Genomic DNA, 12,757 nt, shown 5'->3' on the forward strand with positions numbered 1-12,757 from the left:
TCGTTCATTCTTCATTGATCATTGATCCTTGTTAATTCTTCATCGTTCATTCGTCATTCATCATTGATCCTTGTTCATTCTTCATCGTTCATTCTTCATTGATCATTGATCCTTGTTCATTCTTCATCGTTCATTTGTCATTGATAATTGATCCTTGTTCATTCTTCATCGTTCATTCTTCATTGATCATTGATCCTTGTTCATTCTTCATCGTTCATTTGTCATTGATAATTGATCCTTGTTCATTCTTCATCGTTCATTCTTCATTGAGCATTGATCCTTGTTCATTCTTCATCGTTCATTCGTCATTGACCATTGATCCTTGTTTATTCTTCATCGTTCATGCTTCATTGATCATTGATCCTTTTTCATTCTTCATCGTTCATTTGTCATTGATAATTGATCCTTGTTCATTCTTCATCGTTCATTCGTCATTGACCATTAATCCTTGTTCATTCTTCATCGTTCATCCTTCATTGATCATTGATCCTTGTTCATTCTTCATCGTTCATTCGTCATTGATCATTGATCCTTGTTCATTCTTCATCGTTCATTCTTCATTGATCATTGATCCTTGTTCATTCTTCATCGTTCATTCTTCATTGACCATTGATCCTTGTTCATTCTTCATCGTTCATTCTTCATTGATCATTGATCCTTGTTCATTCTTCATCGTTCATTTGTCATTGATAATTGATCCTTGTTCATTCTTCATCGTTCATTCTTCATTGATCATTGATCCTTGTTTTTTCTTCATCGTTCATTCTTCATTGATCATTGATCCTTGTTCATTCTTCATCGTTCATTCTTCATTGATCATTGATCCTTGTTCATTCTTCATCGTTCATTCTTCATTGAGCATTAATCCTTGTTCATTCTTCATCGTTCATTCTTCGTTGATCATTGATACTTGTTCATTCTTCATCCTTCATTCGTCATTCATCATTGATCCTTGTTCATTCTTCATTGATCATTTATCCTGGTTCATTCTTCATCGTTCATCTTGTTCATTCTTCATCGTTCATTCTTCATTGATCATTGATCCTTGTTCATTCTTCATCGTTCATTCTTCATTGATCATTGATCCTTGTTCATTCTTCATCGTTCATTCGTCATTCATCCTTCATTGATCATTGATCCTTGTTCATTCTTCATCGTTCATTCGTCATTGACCATTAATCCTTGTTCATTGTTCATCGTTCATTCTTCATTGATCATTGATCGTTGTTAATTCTTCATCATTCATCCTTCATTGATCATTGATCCTTGTTCATTCTTCATCGTTCATTCGTCATTGATCATTGATCCTTGTTCATTCTTCATCGTTCATTCTTCATTGATCATTGATCCTTGTTCATTCTTCATCGTTCATTCGTCATTGATCATTGATCCTTGTTCATTCTTCATCGTTCATTCTTCGTTGACCATTGATCCTTGTTCATTCTTCATCGTTCATTCTTCATTGATCATTGATCCTTGTTCATTCTTCATCGTTCATTCGTCATTGACCATTAATCCTTGTTTATTCTTCATCGTTCATTCTTCATTGATCATTGATCCTTGTTCATTCTTCATCGTTCATTTGTCATTGATAATTGATCCTTGTTCATTCTTCATCGTTCATTCTTCATTGATCATTGATCCTTGTTCATTCTTCATCGCTCATTCTTCATTGATCATTGATCCTTGTTCATTCTTCATCGTTCATTCTTCATTGAGCATTAATCCTTGTTCATTCTTCATCGTTCATTCTTCATTGATCATTGATCCTTGTTCATTCTTCATCGTTCATTCGTCATTCATCATTGATCCTTGTTCATTCTTCATCATTCATTCTTCATTGATCATTGATCCTGGTTCATTCTTCATCGTTCATCTTGTTCATTCTTCATCGTTTATTCTTCATTGATCATTGATCCTTGTTCATTCTTCATCGTTCATTCGTCATTGACCATTAATCCTTGTTCATTCTTCATCGTTCATTCTTCATTGATCATTGATCCTTGTTAATTCTTCATCGTTCATCCTTCATTGATCATTGATCCTTGTTCATTCTTCATCGTTCATTCGTCATTGATCATTGATCCTTGTTCATTCTTCATCGTTCATTCTTCATTGACCATTGATCCTTGTTCATTCTTCATCGTTCATTCTTCATTGATCATTGATCCTGGTTCATTCTTCATCGTTCATCTTGTTCATTCTTCATCGTTTATTCTTCATTGATCATTGATCCTTGTTCATTCTTCATCGTTCATTCGTCATTCATGATTGATCCTTTTTCATTCTTCATTGTGCATTCTTCATTGATCATTGATCCTTGTTCATTCTTCATCGTTCATTCTTCATTGATCATTGATACTTGTTCATTCTTCATCGTTCATTCGTCATTGACCATTAATCCTTGTTCATTCTTCATCGTTCATTCTTCATTGATCATTGATCCTTGTTCATTCTTCATCGTTCCTTCTTCATTGATCATTGACCCTTGTTCATTCTTCATCGTTCATTCTTCATTGATTATTGATCCTTGTTCATTCTTCATCGTTCATTCTTCATTGATCATTGATCCTTGTTAATTCTTCATCGTTCATTCGTCATTCATCATTGATCCTTGTTCATTCTTCATCGTTCATTCTTCATTGATCATTGATCCTTGTTCATTCTTCATCGTTCATTTGTCATTGATAATTGATCCTTGTTTATTCTTCATCGTTCATTCTTCATTGATCATTGATCCTGGTTCATTCTTCATCGTTCATCTTGTTCATTCTTCATCGTTTATTCTTCATTGATAATTGATCCTTGTTCATTCTTCATCGTTCATTCGTCATTCATCATTGATCCTTTTTCATTCTTCATTGTGCATTCTTCATTGATCATTGATCCTTGTTCATTCTTCATCGTTCATTCTTCATTGATCATCGATACTTGTTCATTCTTCATCGTTCATTCGTCATTGACCATTAATCCTTGTTCATTCTTCATCGTTCATTCTTCATTGATCATTGATCCTTGTTCATTGTTCATCGTTCATTCTTCATTGATCATTGATCCTTGTTCATTCTTCATCGTTCATTCTTCATTGATCATTGACCCTTGTTCCTTCTTCATCGTTCATTCTTCATTGATTATTGATCCTTGTTCATTCTTCATCGTTCATTCTTCATTGATCATTGATCCTTGTTAATTCTTCATCGTTCATTCGTCATTCATCATTGATCCTTGTTCATTCTTCATCGTTCATTCTTCATTGATCATTGATCCTTGTTCATTCTTCATCGTTCATTTGTCATTGATAATTGATCCTTGTTCATTCTTCATCGTTCATTCTTCATTGATCATTGATCCTTGTTCATTCTTCATCGTTCATTTGTCATTGATAATTGATCCTTGTTCATTCTTCATCGTTCATTCTTCATTGAGCATTGATCCTTGTTCATTCTTCATCGTTCATTCGTCATTGACCATTGATCCTTGTTTATTCTTCATCGTTCATGCTTCATTGATCATTGATCCTTTTTCATTCTTCATCGTTCATTTGTCATTGATAATTGATCCTTGTTCATTCTTCATCGTTCATTCGTCATTGACCATTAATCCTTGTTCATTCTTCATCGTTCATCCTTCATTGATCATTGATCCTTGTTCATTCTTCATCGTTCATTCGTCATTGATCATTGATCCTTGTTCATTCTTCATCGTTCATTCTTCATTGATCATTGATCCTTGTTCATTCTTCATCGTTCATTCTTCATTGACCATTGATCCTTGTTCATTCTTCATCGTTCATTCTTCATTGATCATTGATCCTTGTTCATTCTTCATCGTTCATTTGTCATTGATAATTGATCCTTGTTCATTCTTCATCGTTCATTCTTCATTGATCATTGATCCTTGTTTTTTCTTCATCGTTCATTCTTCATTGATCATTGATCCTTGTTCATTCTTCATCGTTCATTCTTCATTGATCATTGATCCTTGTTCATTCTTCATCGTTCATTCTTCATTGAGCATTAATCCTTGTTCATTCTTCATCGTTCATTCTTCGTTGATCATTGATACTTGTTCATTCTTCATCCTTCATTCGTCATTCATCATTGATCCTTGTTCATTCTTCATTGATCATTTATCCTGGTTCATTCTTCATCGTTCATCTTGTTCATTCTTCATCGTTCATTCTTCATTGATCATTGATCCTTGTTCATTCTTCATCGTTCATTCTTCATTGATCATTGATCCTTGTTCATTCTTCATCGTTCATTCGTCATTCATCCTTCATTGATCATTGATCCTTGTTCATTCTTCATCGTTCATTCGTCATTGACCATTAATCCTTGTTCATTGTTCATCGTTCATTCTTCATTGATCATTGATCCTTGTTAATTCTTCATCATTCATCCTTCATTGATCATTGATCCTTGTTCATTCTTCATCGTTCATTCGTCATTGATCATTGATCCTTGTTCATTCTTCATCGTTCATTCTTCATTGATCATTGATCCTTGTTCATTCTTCATCGTTCATTCGTCATTGATCATTGATCCTTGTTCATTCTTCATCGTTCATTCTTCGTTGACCATTGATCCTTGTTCATTCTTCATCGTTCATTCTTCATTGATCATTGATCCTTGTTCATTCTTCATCGTTCATTCGTCATTGACCATTAATCCTTGTTTATTCTTCATCGTTCATTCTTCATTGATCATTGATCCTTGTTCATTCTTCATCGTTCATTTGTCATTGATAATTGATCCTTGTTCATTCTTCATCGTTCATTCTTCATTGATCATTGATCCTTGTTCATTCTTCATCGCTCATTCTTCATTGATCATTGATCCTTGTTCATTCTTCATCGTTCATTCTTCATTGAGCATTAATCCTTGTTCATTCTTCATCGTTCATTCTTCATTGATCATTGATCCTTGTACATTCTTCATCGTTCATTCGTCATTCATCATTGATCCTTGTTCATTCTTCATCATTCATTCTTCATTGATCATTGATCCTGGTTCATTCTTCATCGTTCATCTTGTTCATTCTTCATCGTTTATTCTTCATTGATCATTGATCCTTGTTCATTCTTCATCGTTCATTCGTCATTGACCATTAATCCTTGTTCATTCTTCATCGTTCATTCTTCATTGATCATTGATCCTTGTTAATTCTTCATCGTTCATCCTTCATTGATCATTGATCCTTGTTCATTCTTCATCGTTCATTCGTCATTGATCATTGATCCTTGTTCATTCTTCATCGTTCATTCTTCATTGACCATTGATCCTTGTTCATTCTTCATCGTTCATTCTTCATTGATCATTGATCCTTGTTCATTCTTCATCGTTCATTCGTCATTGACTATTAATCCTTGTTTATTCTTCATCGTTCATTCTTCATTGATCATTGATCCTTGTTCATTCTTCATCGTTCATTTGTCATTGATAATTGATCCTTGTTCATTCTTCATCGTTCATTCTTCATTGATCATTGATCCTTGTTCATTCTTCATCGCTCATTCTTCATTGATCATTGATCCTTGTTCATTCTTCATCGTTCATTCTTCATTGAGCATTAATCCTTGTTCATTCTTCATCGTTCATTCTTCATTGATCATTGATACTTGTTCATTCTTCATCGTTCATTCGTCATTGACCATTAATCCTTGTTCATTCTTCATCGTTCATTCTTCATTGATCATTGATCCTTGTTCATTCTTCATCGTTCATTCTTCATTGAACATTAATCCTTGTTTATTCTTCATCGTTCATTCTTCATTGATCATTGACCCTTGTTCATTCTTCATCGTTCATTCTTCATTGATTATTGATCCTTGTTCATTCTTCATCGTTCATTCGTCATTGATCATTGATCCTTGTTCATTCTTCATCGTTCATTCTTCATTGATCATTGATCCTTGTTAATTCTTCATCGTTCATTCTTCATTGATCATTGATCCTTGTTCATTCTTCATCGTTCATTCTTCATTGATCCTTGATCCTTGTTCATTCTTCATCGTTCATTCTTCATTGATCATTGATCCTTGTTAATTCTTGATCGTTCATTCGTCATTCATCATTGATCCTTGTTCATTCCTCATCGTTCATTCTTCATTGATCATTGATCCTTGTTCATTCTTCATCGTTCATTTGTCATTAATAATTGATCCTTGTTCATTCTTCATCGTTCATTCTTCATTGAGCATTGATCCTTGTTCATTCTACATCGTTCATTCTTCATTGATCGTTGATCCTTGTTCATTCTTCATCGTTCATTCGTTATTGACCATTGATCCTTGTTTATTCTTCATCGTTCATTCTTCATTGATCATTGATCCTTGTTCATTCTTCATCGTTCATTTGTCATTGATCATTGATCCTTGTTCATTCTTCATCGTTCATTCTTCATTGATCATTGATCCTTGTTCATTCTTCATCGTTCATTCTTCGTTGATCATTGATCCTTGTTCATTCTTCATCGTTCATTCTTCATTGAGCATTAATCCTTGTTCATTCTTCATCGTTCATTCTTCGTTGATCATTGATCCTTGTTCATTCTTCATCCTTCATTCGTCATTCATCATTGATCCTTGTTCATTCTTCATCGTTCATTCTTCATTGATCATTGATCCTTGTTCATTCTTCATTGACTGTTGATCCTTGTTCATTCTTCATTGTTCATTCTTCATTGATCATTGATCCTTATTCATTCTTCTTCGTTCATTCTTCATTGATCATGGATCCTTGTTCATTCCGCATCGTTCATTCTTCATTGATCATTGATCCTTGTTCATTCTTCATCGTTCATTCGTCATTGACCATTGGTCCTTGTTCATTCTTCATCGTCCATTCGTCATTGATCATTGATCCTTGTTCATTCTTCATCGTTCATTCTTCATTGATCATTGATCCTTGTTCATTCTTCATCGTTCATTCTTCATTGATCATTGATCCTTGTTCATTCTTCATCGTTCATTCTTCATTGATCATTGATCCTTGTTTATTCTTCATCGTTCATTCTTCATTGATCATTAATCCTTGTTCATTCTTCATCGTTCATTCTTCATTGATCATTGACCCTTGTTCATTCTTCATCGTTCATCCTTCACTGATCATTGATCCTTGTTCATTCTTCATTGTTCATTCGTCATTGACCATTAATCCTTGTTCATTCTTCATCGTTCATTCTTCATTGATCATTGATCCTTGTTCATTCTTCATCGTTCATCCTTCATTGATCATTGATCGTTGTTCATTCTTCATCGTTCATTCGTCATTGACCATTAATCCTTGTTCATTCTTCATTGTTCATTCTTTATTGATCATTGATCCTTGTTCATTCTTCAACGTTCATTTGTCATTGATAATTGATCCTTGTTCATTCTTCATCGTTCATTCTTCATTGAGCATTAATCCTTGTTCATTCTTCATCGTTCATTCTTCATTGTCCATTGATCCTTGTTCATTCTTCATCTTTCATTCTTCATTGATCATTGACCATTGTTCATTCTTCATCGTTCATTCGTCATTGACCATTAATCCTTGTTTATTCTTCATCGTTCATTCTTCATGATTATTGATCCTTGTTCATTCTTCATCGTTCATTTGTCACTGATAATTGATCCTTGTTCATTCTTCATCGTTCATTCTTCATTGATCATTGATCCTTGTTCATTCTTCATCACTCATTCTTCATTGATCATTGATCCTTCTTCATTCTTCATCGTTCATTCTTCATTGAGCATTAATCCTTGTTCATTCTTCATCGTTCACTCTTCATTGGTCATTGATCCTTGTTCATTCTTCATCGTTCATTCGTCATTCATCATTGATCCTTGTTCATTCTTCATCGTTCATTCTTCATTGATCATTGATCCTGGTTCATTCTTCATCGTTCATCTTGTTCATTCTTCATCGTTCATTCGTCATTCATCATTGATCCTTTTTCATTCTTCATCGTTCATTCGTCATTCATCATTGATCCTTGTTCATTCTTTATCGTTCATTCTTCATTGATCATTGATACTTGTTCATTCTTCATCGTTCATTCGTCATTGATCATTGATCCTTGTTCATTCTTCATCGTTCATTCTTCATTGACCATTAATCCTTGTTCATTCTTCATCGTTCATTCTTCATTGATCATTGATCCTTGTTCATTCTTCATCGTTCATTCTTCATTGATCGTTGATCCTTGTTCATTCTTCATCGTTCATTCTTCATTGATCATTGACCCTTGTTCATTCTTCATCGTTCATTCTTCATTGATTATTGATCCTTGTTCATTCTTCATCGTTCATTCGTCATTGATCATTGATCCTTGTTCATTCTTCATCGTTCATTCTTCAGTGACCATTAATCCTTGTTCATTCTTCATCGTTCATTCTTCATTGATCATTGATCCTTGTTCATTCTTCATCGTTCATTCTTCATTGATCATTGATCCTTGTTCATTCTTCATCGTTCATTCTTCATTGATCCTTGATCCTTGTTCATTCTTCATCGTTCATTCTTCATTGATCATTGATCCTTGTTAATTCTTCATCATTCATTCGTCATTCATCATTGATCCTTGTTCATTCTTCATCATTCATTCTTCATTGATCATTGATCCTTGTTCATTCTTCATCGTTCATTTGTCATTGATAATTGATCCTTGTTCATTCTTCATCGTTCATTCTTCATTGATCATTGATCCTTGTTCATTCTTCATCGTTCATTTGTCATTGATAATTGATCCTTGTTCATTCTTCATCGTTCATTCTTCGTTGATCATTGATCCTTGTTCATTCTTCATCGTTCATTCGTCATTCATCATTGATCCTTGTTCATTCTTCATTGATCATTTATCCTGGTTCATTCTTCATCGTTCATCTTGTTCATTCTTCATCGTTCATTCTTCATTGATCATTGATCCTTGTTAATTCTTCATCATTCATTCGTCATTCATCATTGATCCTTGTTCATTCTTCATCATTCATTCTTCATTGATCATTGATCCTTGTTCATTCTTCATCGTTCATTCTTCATTGATCATTGATCCTTGTTCATTCTTCATCGTTCATTTGTCATTGATAATTAATCCTTGTTCATTCTTCATCGTTCATTCTTCATTGAGCATTGATCCTTGTTCATTCTTCATCGTTCATTCTTCATTGATCATTGATCCTTGTTCATTCTTCATCGTTCATTCGTCATTGACCATTGATCCTTGTTTATTGTTCATCGTTCATTCTTCATTGATCATTGATCCTTGTTCATTCTTCATCGTTCATTCTTCATTGATCATTGATCCTTGTTCATTCTTCATCGTTCATTCTTCATTGATCATTGATCCTTGTTCATTCTTCATCGTTCATTCTTCATTGAGCATTTATCCTTGTTCATTCTTCATCGTTCATTCTTCGTTGATCATTGATCCTTGTTCATTCTTCATCGTTCATTCGTCATTCATCATTGATCCTTGTTCATTCTTCATTGATCATTTATCCTGGTTCATTCTTCATCGTTCATCTTGTTCATTCTTCATCGTTCATTCTTCATTGATCATTGATCCTTGTTCATTCTTCATCGTTCATTCTTCATTGATCATTGATCCTTGTTCATTCTTCATTGACTGTTGATCCTTGTTCATTCTTCATCGTTCATTCTTCATTGATCATTGATCCTTGTTCATTCTTCATCGTTCATTCGTCATTGACCATTGATCCTTGTTCATTCTTCATCGTCCATTCGTCATTGATCATTGATCCTTGTTCATTCTTCATCGTTCATTCTTCATTGATCATTGATCCTTGTTCATTCTTCATCGTTCATTCTTCATTGATCATTGATCCTTGTTCATTCTTCATCGTTCATTCTTCATTGATCATTGATCCTTGTTTATTCTTCATCGTTCATTCTTCATTGATCATTAATCCTTGTTCATTCTTCATCGTTCATTCTTCATTGATCATTGACCCTTGTTCATTCTTCATCGTTCATCCTTCACTGATCATTGATCCTTGTTCATTCTTCATCGTTCATTCGTCATTGACCATTAATCCTTGTTCATTCTTCATCGTTCATTCTTCATTGATCATTGATCCTTGTTCATTCTTCATCGTTCATCCTTCATTGATCATTGATCCTTGTTCATTCTTCATCGTTCATTCGTCATTGACCATTAATCCTTGTTCATTCTTCATCGTTCTTTCTTTATTGATCATTGATCCTTGTTCATTCTTCATCGTTCATTTGTCATCTATAATTGATCCTTGTTCATTCTTCAACATTCATTCTTCATTGAGCATTAATCCTTGTTCATTCTTCATCGTTCATTCTTCATTGATCATTGATCCTTGTTCATTCTTCATCGTTCATTCGTCATTCATCATTGATCCTTGTTCATTCTTCATCGTTCATTCTTCATTGATCATTGATCCTGGTTCATTCTTCATCGTTCATCTTGTTCATTCTTCATCGTTTAGTCTTCATTGATCATTGATCCTTGTTCATTCTTCATCACTCATTCTTCATTGATCATTGTTCCTTGTTCATTCTTCATCGTTCATTCTTCATTGAGCATTAATCCTTGTTCATTCTTCATCGTTCATTCTTCATTGATCATTGATCCTTGTTCATTCTTCATCGTTCATTCGTCATTCATCATTGATCCTTGTTCATTCTTCATCGTTCATTCTTCATTGATCATTGATCCTGGTTCATTCTTCATCGTTCATCTTGTTCATTCTTCATCGTTTATTCTTCATTGATCATTGATCCTTGTTCATTCTTCATCGTTCATTCGTCATTCATCATTGATCCTTTTTCATTCTTCATCGTGCATTCTTCATTGATCATTGATCCTTGTTCATTCTTCATCGTTCATTCTTCATTGATCATTGATACTTATTCATTCTTCATCGTTCATTCGTCATTGACCATTAATCCTTGTTCATTCTTCATCGTTTATTCTTCATTGATCATTGATCCTTGTTCATTCTTCATCGTTCATTCTTCATTGATCATTAATCCTTGTTCATTCTTCATCGTTCATTCTTCATTGATCATTGACCCTTGTTCATTCTTCATCGTTCTCTTCATTGATTATTGATCCTTGTTCATTCTTCATCGTTCATTCGTCATTGATCATTGTTCCTTGTTCATTCTTCATCGTTCATTCTTCATTGAGCATTAATCCTTGTTCATTCTTCATCGTTCATTCTTCATTGATCATTGACCCTTGTTCATTCTTCATCGTTCATTCTTCATTGATTATTGATCCTTGTTCATTCTTCATTGTTCATTCTTCATTGATCATTGATCCTTGTTCATTCTTCTTCGTTCATTCTTCATTGATCATGGATCCTTGTTCATTCCTCATCGTTCATTCTTCATTGATCATTGATCCTTGTTCATTCTTCATCGTTCATTCGTCATTGACCATTGATCCTTGTTCATTCTTCATCGTCCATTCGTCATTGATCATTGATCCTTGTTCATTCTCCATCGTTCATTCTTCATTGATCATTGATCCTTGTTCAATCTTCATCGTTCATTCTTCATTGATCATTGATCCTTGTTCATTCTTCATCGTTCATTCTTCATTGATCATTGATCCTTGTTTATTCTTCATCGTTCATTCTTCATTGATCATTAATCCTTATTCATACTTCATCGTCCATTCTTCATTGATCATTGACCCTTGTTCATTCTTCATCATTCATCCTTCACTGATCATTGATCCTTGTTCATTCTTCATCGTTCATTCGTCATTGACCATTAATCCTTGTTCATTCTTCATCGTTCATTCTTCATTGATCATTGATCCTTGTTCATTCTTCATCGTTCATCCTTCATTGATCATTGATCCTTGTTCATTCTTCATCGTTCATTCGTCATTGACCATTAATCCTTGTTCATTCTTCATCGTTCATTCTTCATTGATCATTGATCCTTGTTCATTCTTCATCGTTCATTTGTCATTGATAATTTATCCTTGCTCATTCTTCATCGTTCATTCTTCATTGAGCATTGATCCTTGTTCATTCTTCATCGTTCATTCGTCATTGACCATTGATCCTTGTTCATTCTTCATCGTCCATTCGTCATTGAGCATTGATCCTTGTTCATTCTTCATCGTTCATTCTTCATTGATCATTGATCCTTGTTCATTCTTCATCGTTCATCTTGTTCATTCTTCATCGTTTATTCTTCATTGATCATTGATCCTTGTTCATTCTTCATCGTTCATTCGTCATTCATCATTGATCCTTTTTCATTCTTCATCGTGCATTCTTCATTGATCATTGATCCTTGTTCATTCTTTATCGTTCATTCTTCATTGATCATTGATACTTGTTCATTCTTCATCGTTCATTCGTCATTGACCATTAATCCTTGTTCATTCTTCATCGTTCATTCTTCATTGATCATTGATCCTTGTTCATTCTTCATCGTTCATTCTTCATTGATCATTAATCCTTGTTCATTCTTCATCATTCATTCTTCATTGATCATTGACCCTTGTTCATTCTTCATCGTTCATTCTTCATTGATTATTGATCCTTGTTCATTCTTCATCGTTCATTCGTCATTGATCATTGATCCTTGTTCATTCTTCATCGTTCATTCTTCATTGACCATTAATCCTTGTTCATTCTTCATCGTTCATTCTTCATTGATCATTGATCCTTGTTCATTCTTCATCGTTCATTCTTCATTGATCATTGATCCTTGTTCATTCTTCATCGTTCATTCTTCATTGATCCTTGATCCTT

Source organism: Amaranthus tricolor, chromosome 11 (assembly GCF_026212465.1).
Source record: "Amaranthus tricolor cultivar Red isolate AtriRed21 chromosome 11, ASM2621246v1, whole genome shotgun sequence".
NCBI classification, from domain to species: Eukaryota; Viridiplantae; Streptophyta; class Magnoliopsida; order Caryophyllales; family Amaranthaceae; genus Amaranthus; species Amaranthus tricolor.